At 39.3% G+C, this 18,622-nt stretch overlaps 2 protein-coding genes across 2 annotated transcripts in view; both read right to left on the minus strand.

Moving 5' to 3' along the window:
* The window catches only part of LOC130557097 (uncharacterized), a 236,932-nt gene that overhangs the window by 178,232 nt on the left and 40,078 nt on the right, over positions 1-18,622 (minus strand). The gene's annotated exons all lie outside the window — the stretch shown is intronic.
* The window catches only part of LOC130554795 (uncharacterized), a 50,863-nt gene that overhangs the window by 24,805 nt on the left and 7,436 nt on the right, over positions 1-18,622 (minus strand). The window lies entirely within an intron of this gene.

The following is an 18,622-nucleotide window of genomic DNA, read 5'->3' on the forward strand; positions in this document are numbered from 1 at the left end:
CTAAAAAGAAATTCACACAGTTGATCATACATATAAACACTTCTGTGGTCATCTAATAACCATGAATCTCTTTAACCCCATATGAAAAGACTTGCGAGAATCAATGCGATTCAATTCTGAGATTCATGGAGCCAATGTGTCGCCATATTGATTGTATTTATTCTTATCTATTCATGTTAAAATTAAATCTTGGATAAATAAACTGAAAATATTACTCGTTTTGCTTCAGATGTCATTTATCACCCCCTGAGGTCATAATATTTCTATGATGGATATACTGTGTGTGCTTTCTGAAGCTCCAAATACTGAAGTGCCATTCAATGGCATTACAAAGCTATTGTTCAGGTCTCCAAAGTCCAGGTTTGTAATCTGTATTGAATCTGTGACATGATGAACTAAGAGAATTATAAAGGCCTACATCTCGCTTATTTTAAACTCTGTCCGAGAAACCGACCGATCATGTTTATATTTTAAAAATTGCACAACACTTGCTGCAAGAACCTACTCTGTCAGTGGCAAGGCACATTATTAACGTAATGTGGGCACGTGCTGTACGTTCTGCAAGACTCACGTGTTCCATCATAACATTACAAAAAGAAACATGAGACAGCCTCGGTATCATTCTGAAACTCATTATTGACATTTTTTTAACCCCCAAAATTATTACATTCTATAAAAGTAAGATAAAAGTATAAATATAAGTAACAGTAACGAAAGTGTGTAAGAGCGCTCATAATAACACTGACCTGAACCAGAGGTTGCACTAGACTTTTTTATTGATGGACAGGCTCGTAAAAAATCCGTCATAATCTATTATTTCCCGTCACTATGGTGCAAGGTGTCATTACGTGGTAATGTTCGTGACGTCATCACACTGTACTTGCGTTTACTCTCGGATCTTGCTGTATTAATGGATTAAAGAGAAAAAAATTCTTCTGACTGATTTTTTACAGGCAAAGTCATATTCCTTTAACCGACACTTTATCTAAATAGTCAAAACCAATAGTGTTTTAAAGGGAGATGTTTTGAACCACTCTACATAGTATTGACAGCTTGCGTATTTTTAATCTATGAAAAAGTTATTCTTACCTAGACAAATAATCAACCATCTATAACTTTTCAGTGCATTTTTAATTTATCTTATAAGTCCAAACAATGTTTTCTGAAACTCTTAATAATTAACAGAAAAAATAACAAAATAAAAGCACCACTGAAGACCAAACATTTTGTTTGTATTTGTCTCCTGAGTGCTTTTCACTTTTTCTGCCTTTTGGCTGTGAAACCATATTCCTGAAGCTTGGCCACACCTGACACCCGTTTCAGTGTTTGACTAGCTTTTCCAAGGCGACCGTTAAGAAGGTAGCCAATCACTTTAACAGTTCCACTGCTTATCATGTGACACGCCGCAGCGTGTTTACTCAAAAAAATTCACAAACTGTTAACTATGTCAAGAAATATCTGACATTCCGATTGTTGTTTAAACACTTTTATAATGACCGCGCTAGTTGAGCTGTTAAGCGGGCGCCGCCATGTTTGTTTCTGCCGCGGTCTGAGATGTGTCGGATTTACATCACATGAATTCATCCACTTCTCTTAAAAACACAAATGTAAGTGCCTGGTGAACTGGTAGAAGAATTGAGTGATCATAACAATTACCTACATTGCAGATACTGTTTCTGATGTGAATAAAACGCATCCCTCAAATTACATTTGAGGAGATTGTTATTGCCGCTGTTATTATACAATCTCTAAATGTATTTTGTGCTTGTAGGCACGTGTATATGTCTGAAGCCTAAATTAAACATGATGTGGTTGAAAGCTATGGAAGCATATTGGTTGCTATTTTCAATTTGAAATGCAATCCGCAAAATGGCAATGCAGTATATAAAATTTAATTTTAAAATATAAAAATTAAATATACATTTGAAGTAACATATGTGCAACATTTTGCACTTAATGAAAATAAAAATTTAATTATATCAATTACATTTGTCAGTTCCTACACTAGTTTTAATATGTTATTTAAATGGATATTTTTAACGCTCTTTAAGTTGCAAAATGAAAATGAAAATGCATTCCCCGGATTGATTATATATATATATGTTTAAGATAGTCAAGCTGTAGCAAAATGAAAATTCTAATGTTATTTTCCTTAAATGCATTAACATTAACTGGTTGAATATTTGGGATTGCATTTTCATTTACACACAGCGCGTTGGGTGTTGCAAAATTCAATGTGGACTTGAAAATGCATTTCGAGCTGGCCACGCCCCTTCCCCGGTACGCACTGGGTACCGCAGCCGTGGTCACTGGGGTAAACAGAGTAGAAAATGCAGACACCCGGTAGTGGTAACAGCACTGGAGCCAGACAGGACAATTGGTGAGTACTAGGTAACAAGACAAGATGATAGCAGGGTTACAAGGCAAGATAACTAGATATGACAACAAGGGTGGACACTAGATTTCCAGACAAGGTACTAGAGAGGGTCTAAGACCGGCTATGCTATGCAGCAAATGCTAACGATCCGACACAAGACAAGAAAAACAGGAGGAATAAGAAGGGGAGGAAATTAGCGTGGAACAAGGGGCAGCTGGAGAGAGAGAATGAGTCCAGGTGATGTGAGGAAAGCAAAAGTGGCTACTGATTAGAAGACAAGAGGGGCGGGGTCAAGCACGCAGACTTCTGAGCACATGGTGAACTGTCAAACAATGCCTAGTGCTTACACAACAAAAACAGAGGACAAAACATAAAACAGAAGTGATAGACCCGGGACCCGACACTACGCCTTTCCTGTCAAATGGTTTGCCAGCTGATGTGCCTTGGGATAATAGGCTGTAATTAAAAACGCTAACAACCATCAGTGTATGACAGTTTTATTCAAGAAAACACTTCAATAGCCTGCACTGAGTGTATTAAACCCGAGTATTTTACTTGTAAACTTAAAACTAAGTTAAATTAAAAATGTAAATGTAATACTAAATAGAATTTTATATTAAATTATTATATTAAATTTGATATGTGAAATTAAACTTTTTGCATAGCAGTATGGACCATCAACGGCGAGAGCGGTCCAGACCAACCTTACGAAAGTATGACTTACAGAAGGTATACTTAACTAAGAAGGTTTTGGGAAACACGTATTAAAGATAAGGTACAGCTTAAGGTATAATTTAAGAACGACGTAGCGTTAAGAAGGTTTCGGGAAACACAGCCCAGGTTGTTTGCTATATGGCTGGCAAATGTATTATTTCCTAACCAAAAGGTAGCGCTGAACAGCTAACACAGTTGAAACTGTGCCATGAATAACGTTAGAAATATTCAGATGCGGTTTAAATATGTAAGTAAACGTTAATCTGCTTGTTTTGCGTACCTAACTGAAAGAGTGACGTCGTGGTTGTGTGTACTGCACGTCTGAACTGCGTCAGTCTGCATTCTAAACGGGATGTATTGCCCTTCGGGAAGGGGACGCCATGCAAAACGTCACTCCAAATAAAGATATGAGGTTTTTATTGCCTCTTTGTGCGGATATATTAAGAGATACAATTGTGTTTTTCCCTCAAGAGGTTAATAATTCACAATAATTCGTTCATAGGTGTAATTTGCAGGTGGATGGGTGGGACATGTCCCCACCACTTTTTGCCAAAGTCAATTTTGTCCCCACCACTTATTGGAAGAAATGAAAAATACAGAGTGTCTATTTACTGTGTAAGTAGCCCGCTTTGTAAGCAGAGACTATTTATACTAACTCGACCGGACTAGCCGGAAGCAGCCGGCTTTGCTACTGTTTGGACGCATTTACTAGCACTCCGTGCTTTGCGCTTCTGCTTTTATGCTTTATCTTATTTAAACACCAGCAGTTCAGTACAGTTCTCAGACTAAACAATTAGGAACTAAAACTCTGGGAAATACTTCAAAACTTTTGGAATGCTCAGCAACCAGGATTTTTTCTAGGATAGTGGTCTACCAGCTTACTGCCGACAATTGAAACTCTTAAGGATAACTCCGCTGCCCACACTCAAACTGGTGTGAAAATGCCTTCTTTTGGATCAACAACCACCTGCTGCTCAAATTGCCACAAACTTCTACAAAAGATTGCAGTTCTCGAAACAAAGTTACTTTCGATACTGCCGTCTCTGCAGGAACACACAGCTGAGCCTCGCCCCGGTGAGTTCTGTGAACCCAGTACTTCTCAACAGATTATAGTGAGCTCAGACAAACCTGTACAGCAAACAAAGGTAACTGAGGACACAAACCGTTGGCAGAAACAGGGCGCAAGACCTAAAGGTGCTCGTCAAGAGTTTCACAAATTGCTGCATTAGCTTCATCTACCCCAGATATGGCTAAGACTCGACTAGACAATGCTGGTATTCTACCACCCCCTGTACATCTTGAAAATAGATTTGAGGCACTAATGAATATGGGTGAAGAATACCCAAATGTGATCAGGCAAAAATCAAATTGGACACTGCAACTGGCAGATGCTCTGTGTCAAACAGGCAACGGCACTCTGCTCAGAAAGCAGCCGAGCCCAATACTCTGATAGTGGGGGACTCTATTATCAGAAACCTTTGTAGCAGGGTAATACTTACAGTACATACTATTTCCCTCAAGCAAGGATTGCTGATGTAAGCAAGGAACTGTCCAACATCCTGACACAACATAAGTCTGTAAATCGGATTGTCATACATGTGAGGAAAAATGATATTCAAAAAGAGCAGTCAGAGCTCCTAAAAAGGGATTTTAATGAACTCTTTGAAATGCTTGGAAAGCTGAAAGTTCAGTCGTTCATCAGTGGACCTCTCCCAGCTCGGGGAACAAATATGTTCTCTCGGCTACTCAGTCTGAACACATGGCTGCAAAAAACCTGCAACATGAGAGGACTGAACTTCATTGACAACTTTTATCTCTTTTGGAGTCAAAGACAACTTTTTATAACAGATGGCCTCCACCCAAACCAACTTGGTTCAAGAGTTCTAAAGGACAATATCCTCTTCTCCCTCCTTCACCCATCAGCAGAGTGTGCCAGTCCACTCCTGAATGGCACACATACACCTGGCCTCAGGGACCCACCTCAGCAGTCGGATGGACATTTGGATAACACCACTCAGGCCGTACCCTGCCCAGTGACATCACATCAGTTGGATGATGACGAAGACTCAACACCCAAGGACGTTTCGGTGGATAACAACCGGGAGAGCCAAAACAACAGACTTCAGTCTTCAGAAACACCAGACTCCTAGTCCCTCTCACAGTCCCTCTCACTACACACTCTCTCCCTCTCTCCTACATCATCTCTTTTGAGCTTCTCAGAGAAAATGGAGGAACTAGTGTTTGCTGGAACAAAACTCTTCCACTCTATTGTCGCGACTCCACAAGTTTCAACTAAAAAGCGATGGGCCCCACAACAGCCAAAGCCTCTTGGTCAACCTAGCCAACCCGTTCCCTCTGAAAGAGCTCTCCGGCCTCTGCCACAACGCCAGGGATCACACAAACCCCCATCTGCTGGAGGTGGACTAAACAAGACTGCAAAGAGCACTGGTAACTGATATGATTCAATTCAATTCATTTCAATTTTATTTATATAGCGCGTTTCACAATGTGCATTGTTCCAAAGCAGCTTTACAGGAGCAAATAAGAAAAACACAGAAAGGTAAAACACATCACAGTGCATGGTGTTTATAGACCAAGCAAGATCATTATAATAAATAATATCTAATAAATAATTGAATAAATAAATAAATAAATGCAGTCTCCCGGTGAGCAAGCCAACACTGCACTGCTCTGCTGTGGCGAGGAACCCAAACTCCAATGTTGAATAATGGAGAAAAAAAAACCTCGGGAGAAACCAGGCTCAGCTGGGAGGGCCAGATCTCCTCTGACGTGTCATAGCTGCATTCAGTGACCCCGACCAATTCCTTCGAGCAACGTCCATGAAGAACAGGGAGAGCCCACGAGCCGCGACCCAGGAAGCCCCACCCGCCGAAACCGTGCAGGTCCAACCCGGTCCCATTCCGCGATCAACAACAGACAACAGAGGAACAACCAGGGAAAAGTAGTAATGGCATAATTAACTTTATTCCTCTGTTGTCCGACATCGACCACAAAACAAAACAAGACCAACCAGACCAGACCCACACAGTCCCAACAAATGAAACGCCCCGAACCACAACCAATATGAATTGGGTCCCTGCTATGATAACAGCAACAATCTCAAATATTTACAGAACAAGTGGGAACCCAGTGTTCCTTTAGTTTTCCCTATATCTGTCCTGACAAGTAAGCTGAAAACTAAGGCCCTTTCCAGTTGTATGGCAAACCTATCTAATCTACTACCTATTAGACGTCTCTCTGAGAATGACAGGGGTAAAAAAACAAAAAACAGTTACTATTAAAATAGCACTTTTAAACATTCGTTCACTAAAAAACAAATCCTTTTCGGTCAATCACCAGTAACAAACTGGACTTCATGTTTCTAAATGAAACTTGGGTAGATGATAGTTGTGGTGATACAATCCTCTATGAATCTGCCCCCCCCAAACTTTACTTTTATCAATGTTTGCAGAGCTATTAGGAGAGGTGGAGGAATAGCTGCTCTATTTAAAGATCTCTTTCAATGCACGCAAGTGTTACTTGGTGACTACCTGTCCTTTGACTACTTGAATATTGCTTTAAAAGGTGCACCACACACTCTGTTTACAATCATTTACAGACCTCCCAAATACTCCTCAGTCTTTGTTGATGACTTTTCAGAACTGCTATCAGCTATTTCAACAGAATCTGACTGCTTTGTTATTGCTGGAGATTTTAATATTCATGTAGACAAGACAGAAAACAACACCGCAAATGAACTCTTAAATGTTTTAAACACTTTTGATCTGATCCAGCATGTGCACGGTCCCACACACAACCGTGGACACTCTGGATCTGCTCATTAGCAAAGGCCTAAACATTTCATCCACTATTATTAGAGATGTGGCGCTGTCTGATCATTTCTGTATTTTCTTTGATATATCAATCAGTCCTGCCACTGAAGATAGACCCGTTTCTGTAAAAAAGAGATTCATAAATGAGAACACAAGTGAGCTATTTATGAATGCTATGTTTTTGTCACCAAGTATATCTGCAGACTCTATTGATGTTCTCCTCGATATCTTTAATGCAAAAGTAAAACATGCTATCGATGCCATTGCTCCTGTAAAGGTCAAGGCGATAACTGGCAGGCGTAAAGCACCCTGGAGAAACACACAAGCAGTACAAAGCATGAAAAGAACATGCAGAAAAGCTGAGCGTATGTGGCGAAAAACAAAACTTGAAGTTCACTATAACATCTATAAAGACAGTCTGCGTGCCTTCAATGTTGACTTAGGCAAAGCTAGACAGAACTTTTTTTCTAACATTATAAACTGCAACATAAATAACATTCACACTCTTTTTGCAACTGTAGAGAGACTAACAAATCCCCCGAGTCAAGTTCCCAGGGAAATGCTGTCTGATGACAAATGCAATGAGTTTGCAGCTTTTTTCCTTGAGAAGATCAATAATATCAGAATGGAAATCAGCAAAAGCTCCATGCGGCAGTCAGGTCAGTCTGACTTCAGTACAACAGAAATGAGTAACTCTGTCTGAATTTCAGACAATTGATCACAAAACCTTGGAGGAAACGGTACAGCATCTTAAAGTGTCAACTTGCAGCCTTCACACACTTCCCACATCCTTTTTCAAAAGAGTGTTTAACTGTTTGGAAGCAGATCTCCTAAAAATAGTAAATACCTCACTGCTCTCAGGAACTTTCCCAGAGTCCCTTAAAATTGCAGTTGTCTAACCTCTACTAAAATAGAGTTATCTAGACAAAACCTTACTGTCTAACTACAGACCAATATCAAATCTTCCTTTTATAGGCAAGATCATTGAAAAGGTTGTCTTCAATCAGCTGACCAAATTCTTGAACTCAAATGGCTACCTGGACAATTATCAGTCTGGTTTCCGTCAGCATCACAGCACAGAGACGGTGCTCATAAAGATAATAAATGATATTCGATTGGATTCTGATTCAGGCAAAATATCAGTTCTGGTATTACTAGATCTCAGTGGTGCCTTTGACACGGTAGATCACACCACACTCCTACATAGGCTGGAAAACTGGGTAGGGCTTTCTTGGGTTGGTACTTAAATGGTTTGGGTCATACCTTAAAGGGAGAGGTTAAATGTGAACATAGGCAACCATGAATCTGACTGGACACCCATGAGTTGTGGTGTTCCACAGGGCTCGATTCTTGCTCCGCTCCTCGTCAATTTGTATAATATTGAAAAAGTACCAAATTGCCCCCCACAGCTATGCAGATGACACTCAGATCTACCTAGCCCTCTCACCCAATGACTACAGGCCTATTGACTCTCTTTGCCAGTGCATTGATGAAATTAACAGCTGGATGTGTCAAAACTTCCTTCAGTTAAATAAAAACAAAACTGAAGTCATTGTATTTGGTAACAAGGATGAAACTAACAAGGTAAACACATACCTTGACTTAAGAGGTCTAAAGACACAAAGTAAGGTAAAAAATCTTGGTGTCATTTTAGAGTCTGACCTTAGTTTCTCAGCAGTCATGTCAAAGCAATAAGCAAATCAGCGTACTACCATCTCAGAAACATAGCCAGAATCAGATGTTTTGTCTCAAAGCAAGATTTAGAGAAACTAGGGGATGCTTTCATCACCAGCAGGGTGGATTACTGTAATGGACTCCTCACAGGTCTTCCCAAGAAGACCATCAGACAGCTGCAGCTCATACAGAACGCTGCTGCCAGGACTCTGACCAGAACCAAACAATCTGAGCTCATCACTCCAATCCTCAGGTCCTTACACTGGTTACCAGTCACTGTTAGAATCAACTTCAAAGTTTTATACTGTCTATAAATCACTCAATGGTCTAGGACCTAAATACATTTCAGATATGCTTATTGAATATAAACCAAACAGACTTCTCAGATCATTAGGATCAGGTCAGTTAGAGATAACAAGGGTTCACTCCAAACAAGGCGAGTCAGCGTTTAGCCATTACGCCACCCGTAGCTGGAATCTGCTTCCAGACGACATCAGACGTTCACCAACAGTAGAATCCAGATTAAAACACACCTGTTTAGCTGTGCATTTCTAATTTCTTTTTCTTTTGCTCTTATTCTTTTTATATATACACTCACATTTTTAATCAATTTTATTGCTGGTTTATTGTCTCTTAAAATCTAAAGTATTTGTGATCTTAAATCATTTGCATTTTAAAGAGACGTCTTATTTCTCTCTGTCAATCATTTTATGTAAAGCACTTTGAATTGCCCTTGTGTATGAAATGTGCTATATAAATAAACTTGCCTTGCCTTGCCTAACTCCGCCCATCAGTTTCAGATTGGAATAGACAAAATGTAAGAAAGGCACATGAAAATTAACTGCTCCGGTGGCGTAGAGCGTAAAGCATGTGTTACCTACTTCAATGTCGTTGTGGGTTGCTGAACTTTTTCACATATCAGATTGTAAAGGTATTTATTTTTAATAAAATGATGAAAATATTTGAAAATGGCTGTTCAAGTCATACATGTACCAAACATGTTGCGCTTAATTATGTTGGCTTGACAGAGCTAACATACTGATCTTGTATCTAAGCTTATTATTATTCTTCTGATCCCCCAAATTTCTGACTGCTACTCCTCCTAGAGCTTTCAAGCTACATCCACCAAACTTTCCACAAACCTTCAGTCTGGTCTGACTTGAGTTGCTATATCTTTTCTATCTGATCCGGGTTCTGGTTTTCGAAAACCGGACTCTCAAATCCACCTAATTTCCCATTGACTTAACATTGCGACAAACTTTGACGGCTCATAACTCAAAGTGAGGATGTCTAGAAACTTGCGAGTTACCACGTTTGAAGAGCTGGCAGGCTCTGTAAGAACGTACCTCACAATGGGGTGTAAGTTGCACCCCTGGGGCGTAAGAGCCCCCCAAAATTCCCCATTGACTTATAATGGGACAGGAAACATGCCCATATAAGGCGTCATAACTGTCCCATGTTGAATAACTTCGCAGTACAACCACTTAGAGACAAGGGGGTGGGCTCATTTTACTCAGGCAACCAATCAGTATCCCAGGAACTTCCTTAAGCTACGAAGCCACGCCCATAGCAACCATTTACAGCAACCTAGCAACGACTCCCATAGACTCCCATTATAAAAAGTCTAGATGGATATCTTTGCAACTCAGTGTCGTAAAGACAAGGGGGTGGGCTCACTTGACTCAGGCAACCAATCAGTATCCCTGAAACTTCCTCAAGCTACGAAGCCACGCCCATAGCAACAAAACATGTTAACTTAGCAACCATTTAACAAGACCTATAACTCTGCATCAGAACATCGTAGAGACATGGGGGTTGGTTTGTTTCACTTGGTACTTGAAGCAGTATCAATTGGCTTCTGCTAAGCCACGCCCATAGCAACCAAACAGGTTAGCCTAGCAACCGTTTAGCAATACCTATATCTCTGCATCAGAACATCATAGAGACACAGGGGTTGGTTCGTTTCACTCGTAGCTTAGAGTATCATCAAATGGCAGATGCTAAGCCACGCCCATAGCAACCAAATAGGTTAGCCTAGCAACCATTTTGCAATACCTATATCTCTGCATCAGAACATCTTAGAGAAATGGGGTTTGGTTCGTTTCACTTATGGCTTGGAGTATTATCAATTACCAGCTACCAGGCCACGCCCATAGCAACCAAACACATGACCTTAGCAACCGTTTAGCAGGACCAATATCTCTGCTTTAGAACATTGTAGAGACATGGGGGTTGGTTCGCTTCACTTGTGGCTCAAAGTATTATCAGTTGCCAGCTGGCAAAGCCACGCCCATAGCAACCAAACCCATGACCTTAGCAACCGTTTAGCAAGACCTGCAGTATATCTGCATCAGAACAATGAAAACAAAGTTTTACGATAAGTTTAATCAATAAAACCTTTCAAACTACAAACCCGATTCCAAAAAAGTTGGGACACTGTACAAATTGTGAATAAAAAAGGAATGCAATAATTTACGAATCTCATAAACTTATATTTTATTCACAATAGAATATAGATAACATATCAAATGTTGAAAGTGAGACATTTTGAAATGTCATGCCAAATATTGGCTCATTTTGGATTTCATGAGAGCTACACATTCCAAAAAAGTTGGGACAGGTAGCAATAAGAGGTCGGAAAAGTTAAATGTACATATAAGGAACAGCTGGAGGACCAATTTGCAACTTATTAGGTCAATTGGCAACATGATTGGGTATAAAAAGATCCTCTCAGAGTGGCAGTGTCTCTCAGAAGTCAAGATGGGCAGAGGATCACCAATTCCCCCAATGCTGCGGCGAAAAATAGTGGAGCAATATCAGAAAGGAGTTTCTCAGAGAAAAATTGCAAAGAGTTTGAAGTTATCATCATCTACAGTGCTTAATATCATCCAAAGATTCAGAGAATCTGGAACAATCTCTGTGAGTAAGGGTCAAGGCCGGAAAACCATACTGGATGCCCGTGATCTTCGGGCCCTTAGACGGCACTGCATCACATACAGGAATGCTACTGTAATGGAAATCACAACATGGGCTCAGGAATACTTCCAGAAAACATTGTCGGTGAACACAATCCACCGTGCCATTCGCCGTTGCCGGCTAAAACTCTATAGGTCAAAAAAGAAGCCATATCTAAACATGATCCAGAAGCGCAGGCGTTTTCTCTGGGCCAAGGCTCATTTAAAATGGACTGTGGCAAAGTGGAAAACTGTTCTGTGGTCAGACGAATCAAAATTTGAAGTTCTTTTTGGAAAACTGGGACGCCATGTCATCCGGACTAAAGAGGACAAGGACAACCCAAGTTGTTATCAGCGCTCAGTTCAGAAGCCTGCATCTCTGATGGTATGGGGTTGCATGAGTGCGTGTGGCATGGGCAGCTTACACATCTGGAAAGGCACCATCAATGCTGAAAGGTATATCCAAGTTCTAGAACAACATATGCTCCCATCCAGACGTCGTCTCTTTCAGGGAAGACCTTGCATTTTCCAACATGACAATGCCAGACCACATACTGCATCAATTACAACATCATGGCTGCGTAGAAGAAGGATCCGGGTACTGAAATGGCCAGCCTGCAGTCCAGATCTTTCACCCATAGAAAACATTTGGCGCATCATAAAGAGGAAGATGCGACAAAGAAGACCTAAGACAGTCGAGCAACTAGAAGCCTGTATTAGACAAGAATGGGACAACATTCCTATTCCTAAACTTGAGCAACTTGTCTCCTCAGTCCCCAGACGTTTGCAGACTGTTATAAAAAGAAGAGGGGATGCCACACAGTAGTAAACATGGCCTTGTCCCAACTTTTTTGAGATGTGTTGATGCCATGAAATTTAAAATCAACTTATTTTTCCCTTAAAATGATACATTCTCTCAGTTTAAACATTTGATATGTCATCTATGTTGTATTCTGAATAAAATATTGAAATTTGAAACTTCCACATCATTGCATTCTGTTTTTATTCACAATTTGTACAGTGTCCCAACTTTTTTGGAATCGGGTTGTATTTCAAACTCTTCAGGACAGGCTTTGTCAAGCTAACATAAAGTTTGTACTCGAACTTTACTTTCTAGTTGCACTTTGGTGCTATATATTCGTCCTTATTGTTCTCGACATGCGGTAGCTATCGTCTATTGCAAGATTAATTACATTTTGATACTTGAGAGAAAACTCAAATAAATGGAAAACGTCACACTTTGTAGTTTCATGAGTTCAAAACTAAATTTAGAAAGTTTGTTGTATATTTGTAGCCTATCTGGCAATGCCCGTAGTAATAAGTGAAAATAAGATTTTTTTAAGATATTATTTTTCCATCTGTTTCCCCTGTATACTTGAATGTTTGTCCTTATTAGCAGGGGGTTCCCAAATGTCTCAATCCTTGACCCACCGACAGGTAATCTGTGTCAAACACCAAATTTTTAACATGGGGAAAACACAAATTGTATCACGAATTAATACGTTTAATTACGTATGGCCACAGCCATCCTTACATATAATAAAGCACAACATACTTTAAATGATCTATTAATGAAAACATGATATAGTTTAAAAACAAATGGAAGCAGATCTGATATGTGAAAATTTAGAATAGTGAGATCAGCGGATTCGAACCTGTTTCACGGCAGTGTCAATATTATTTGTTATACCGTTACACCACTGAAGCCGTGGATAAAGCGGCGCAGTTTTTATCCTGTTTTCTAGAGGAGTCACCTCTGAATATTCCCAACGAGTTATTACAGAAAACAATTATTAAAGTTTGTGTCGTCTTTGTCCCCACCACTTTTCAAAACAAAGTTACGCCACTGAATTCGTTGCATTCATATAGCGCTTTTCTGGACACTCACAGCGCTTTACATGGAAGGGTGAATCTCCTTAACCGCCACATGTTCAGCATCCACCTGGTTACACATCTCTTCGAAAATTAGTCTAACATGACTCTTTTGGAAAGTGTTTTAAGTTAAAGTGTTTTTGACGAAATTTCAATTTCCTTCCAGCTTCATCCAACAGTTTGTAAAGAAGAAGATATATTTATAAATCCAATTTTTTAAGGCACAACCTACAAATGGCAGTTCTGCAGCAAAGTGGGAGAGTATGCATATATTGTGGCACATATGCAAACCCACGAGAAGACGGCTGTTAAGCATGGAGGTTTTTGTCAGTTTAAAATGTTGAGATGCAAATTCTCCACTAGTAATGTTAAGCATTTTATTCCAATGTTAATTTGTGTACAGTGTTGATGTTGAACATTGCCATAAGAATAAATTATGCACACACATACACACACAAAAATAAATTTTACAAACTTATGTTTGCCTGTATTTACTGTACGTCTGGTATGTTGTCATGGAGGCTCCATTTGATTTCACAATTGTACGTATAAATTCAATGCTCAGATATGGTTAAAATATGTGCAGTTTGGTTTTTGATATAGTCCAGGAAGGGGCCTCCTTTGTGGTCCTTCCTGAGATGTCTTCCCTTTTTACCTTTAGTTTTGGGGGAGATTTATTTTCTTTTTTACTTTCTTGCTATGAGGTTTTAAGTTGGGATGTCGTCCTGTTTTGCTTGATATAACTTTGTGGGCCTGTTAAAGTAATAGTTTACCCAAAAATGAAAATTCTGTCATCATTTGCTCACCCTCTTGTCATTTTAAACCTGTGTGACTTTCTTTCTTTCGCAGAACACAAAAGAAGATATTTTGAAGAATGTTGGTTACTGGCACCCATTCTCGTGCATTGGTTTTGTGTCCTTACAATAGAAGTGAATGGGTGCCAGCGCTGTTTGCTTACTAACTTTTTTCAAAATATCTTATTTTGTGTTCTGCGGAAGGAGGGAAGTCATACAGGTTTGAAATGACAAGAGGGTAAATGATGATATTTTTTTCGTTTTTGGTTGAACTATCCCTTTAAACCCTTTCAGAGTCAGAATTAACTTTCAACTTAAACAGTAAATTTATTTTACTCTGGTGTCTTCCTCAGCATGATATGCCTTCCTTAAGGAGGTGGTGGTGCACAGTGTTGGTGGAGAATCTTGAGATTGAAGGGAACCGGTGTCTTTAAAAAATATAGAGAAATTCAAGATATTATTAGCAGTAATCTGGGGCAGCAAAATTTAGATTTTTTATTAACTACTACATCCATGGCCGGAGGTTTGCCCACTTTAAGCAGACCCAATTTTCCGCATCCCTAAGAAGAGGAAATATGAGGTCACCACGGTAAGAATTATGGCTAAATTTAGGACCAAAATTTGGTCTAAAAAGTAAGCGTCATTTTTGTGCTTTACATGTACTAAGCTGTTATGTAATATGGATCTTACTCCCTTGATGTAAAGGAACATGTCCTCTCAAACCCACTCGATGAGAAGTCATGTGGAGACGAGTCTTCTTTAGAGGGACTTGGCATTTTGCAGGCATGTATCTACATTTGATTTCCTTCATTTTTTAGAAGTGGCCTCTATGAGCTGTAGGTTAAACTCACTCACAGGTTCACAGTTAGTTATATGTGCACTCCGTGTACACATGCCAGCTTGCCACTTCTTACATACTGTATCTTAATACAAGAAACAGTAATAACTACATATCGTCGCTGTCGGGCGGAAAATAGCTTGAGAGCAAATCTCTTAACTCCATTGGACACTTCAACTGTCTGAGAAGTCTTGTAACTCCACCTCTTCTTCACTCCGCGGGAGCTTCTCGGCATTACGTCTCTTGATTGAAAGTTTTTTAGACAATAACGAGTGAAAAAGGTCTGTTTTGTTAAAAATCGATAGCTGTAATGCTTCGGTGCAGAAGGAAGCCCGTGAGCCACGAAGGTAAATTTGCGAGCAGATTCGGCTAATTTCCGCCTATTAGACAGCCTAGTCAGCTCATCGTTTTTTGTATTACATCTCTTATAGTTCTTAAACCTTTAAAATAGAGTTTAGGAAGATGTATGTAACCACAGTCGTTAGCTTTGGTTAACAATTGAAGCCTTTTCTCTTGTCAAGAGGCTCAACGCGACCGCCGACTTTATTTGCGTGCAGATTAATTTCCGCCTATATTAGACAGCCTGTTTAACGTTTTATTTTGGTATTGCATCACTCATAGCTCTAACGTTTAAAATAGAGTTTAGGAAGATGTATGTAACCACAATCATTAGCTTTCATTAGCTCTTAAAGCCTCGTCTCTTGTCAAAAGGCTCAACGCGACCGCAGACTTTGATGAACACTGCTGGCAGCAGCGACGTCTGTGTCTGTACCATTCTTATCAATGACAGCGTAATCTCGTATCTCCCTGCTCCCAAATCATAAACCTTGTATCTCCGATTAAACATGGTTTTGGGGAAATGTTGTGTTAATGTTGGTACACAACAGTATATGATAGCAATATAGGTATAATACCAAACATACAATGTTTAATAACTCAAAAAATGCAGTTTTTTTAACTTCCTGAAAAATAATGGTTTTGGAGATACAAGGATTCCGCCCGACAGCGACGATATATGCTATTTGCAGGACACAAATGTAAAGGCTACAAAACTTGCCAATTAAGAGTTCACCTCTGACACTAGCTGCATTTACATGGTCCAATGTAATCTGATTAAAAGACCAAGCCGAATGAAAACGCTCCATATAAATACGACAATCAGATTAAAAATGACCAAGCCGATTGAAATTTCAGTTGGATTGTAAGGGGTGATTTATGCCGTTTGTAATCCGCTTGATAGGACATGTAAACACTTGATCAGATTAAAGCCGGAGTAGGAAGTTTTGCGCATGTGCAAAGACGACGCTGGCTCGTACAGACGTAAGGGCGTATGACGCACGGAACGGAGCAGCTGTTGCTAATGAAACCAAAAACCATAAATCTGACAAAGCGGTACACATATCCATATGCTTGTCATCTCTAAATGAACATATTAATGTTTCTATGCATTTAAAATGTCTTAACTGTTTCCCTGGAGTGAGTTTTTAACCGCAATTTCTGAGTTCCTTTTTTAAACGCGATACATTTGCAGATGTACACACATACCGTAGGCTAAAATATCTAATCATAAAATTTCATCAGTAGGCTACCGAACATTTATTTTATTTATCGTTTACTTACATTGGAAGGATTAACTGTTTTCACCACGGTAAATCACTGTAACAACATTGCTTCATTGATATAGACATTATTTTGCATTTATGAATTGTACATTATTATGCTGGTGTCTGTGACATAAAATAAACACATCTGTGCTTACAACATTGTTTGAGTAGTCGTTTTGTGAATATTATAACGATACCTGTGTCCACCACGCCCGTCTCTGTTTAACGTTAATGCTGATATATGTGCCCGCATATCATCACTTCTAAAGTTCGGTATTAGCTGTTGTTGCTAAACATTTATTTAATTATTGTTTGCCTGCAGACGCATCTTGGAAGTTTTGTCATGGTTTTATACCATGGTAAACCACATCGGATGTGCTCGTGCTTCATTGGCATGAGACATTACTCTGGGTATTTAGGTGAACACTTGTGCAGTGTGAGCATGTCAGCAGATTATATCAGATTTGAATCTTGTCATGTTAACACTACATTCAGATTGCACAATCTGATTGAATTCAATCCGTTGTGTCCATGTAAACGCAGCTACTGTTTGCTGGTCCAAGATGATGATGATTGAGACCTGATATTGAGTTTACTGGTTGTGTAGTGACTCATGTATTATGTTCACATCTGCCTGAGGAAAATTTTGCAGAAATGTTTGTTTTTATTCCGATGCCCAATTACAGTTATTTGCTTGCGGTCATTAATAGGAAAATATCTTTAAATGGTTGAAAGTTATACAACATCTTGGAGAAGTTGATTGTGCTGGATCAAGTTTGCATTTGTTATTTGGTAATTAAAGAAAAATTTTGCTTGCATGCATGTATAAACTTGGATCTTTACTTAACCAGGTGCAGGAGCCAACCATTGTAAAAGACCTACACACAGCATGGGACTGGTGACAAAGCCTGCCTTTTTGGGCATGAAGAGTGATAACCAACAAAATGCACGCAGGAAGGTCCTCGGAGGTCAATTCTCAGCGGAGAAGGATGACTTTGTGTTTATGTTTCACTTTCAAAAAGACATGGAAACACTTTTGTCTTACTGTGTTGATGAACATGGCCTAAAAGTCAATGAAGTAGTATATGACTGAGGTAGTGAAGGAGTGAAGCAGTAGATGACTGAGGTAGTGAAGGAGTGAAGCAGTAGATGACTGAGGTAGTGAAGGAGTGGAACAATGGACGTATAATAAATAAACTGAATTAATGAATAAATGCATTGATTCTGTTTCTTAAATGCATCCATTTAAGTTTGCTGGCATATGTAGAACTATTAAATAGAACATATCTAATAATAAATTAGACACATATCTGTATTTCACAAATGCTATATAAAAAAATAAATTATTCAGTTCAATTTCATTTTTTCTCTATACAATTAGGGACATGAATTTAATAAGCTTAATTTGTGCCACAAACTAACATTGGCATGTTTTAGAAAACATATATCGAGAATCACTATTTAAAAACTGCTTCCGGTACGGATCAAGTAGTGACATTGCGAGAGGGGGTAGTTTAGTAGCGCTACACAGAATTAATCGATCAAATGATTCCTCACCAAATCAATAGTATTTATCATGTAAGAAGTTGTTTTTTAAGGATGTCTGTTGTCACTTCCGTTTCGCGTCAGTGTGTCCAGTGTCTGCATACTCTTTTGCTCTGCAATCAAAAATACTAAACTATTAGGGCATAGAATAAGCAGGCGAATTGGGACGCAGCAAATGTGTTTCGCAACTCTGTTGAAACATTGTCATGACAAATTCTGTCCCTGTGTGAATTGTGTCTGCTGAGGACCCAATTTAGTAGGCAGTTGTAATGCCTGATCACAAAGTTGTTATCTCGATATCCCGAGCTAAATACGCTGGGTAAAATAATAGCATTAAAATGACATGTTAAAATTTAAGTTTATGAGAAAACATATGAGCATATAAGCTTGATGCAACATACATTTCGGTGTCAACAT

The sequence above is a fragment of the Triplophysa rosa genome, linkage group LG1, assembly GCF_024868665.1.
Source record: "Triplophysa rosa linkage group LG1, Trosa_1v2, whole genome shotgun sequence".
Taxonomy (NCBI): domain Eukaryota; kingdom Metazoa; phylum Chordata; class Actinopteri; order Cypriniformes; family Nemacheilidae; genus Triplophysa; species Triplophysa rosa.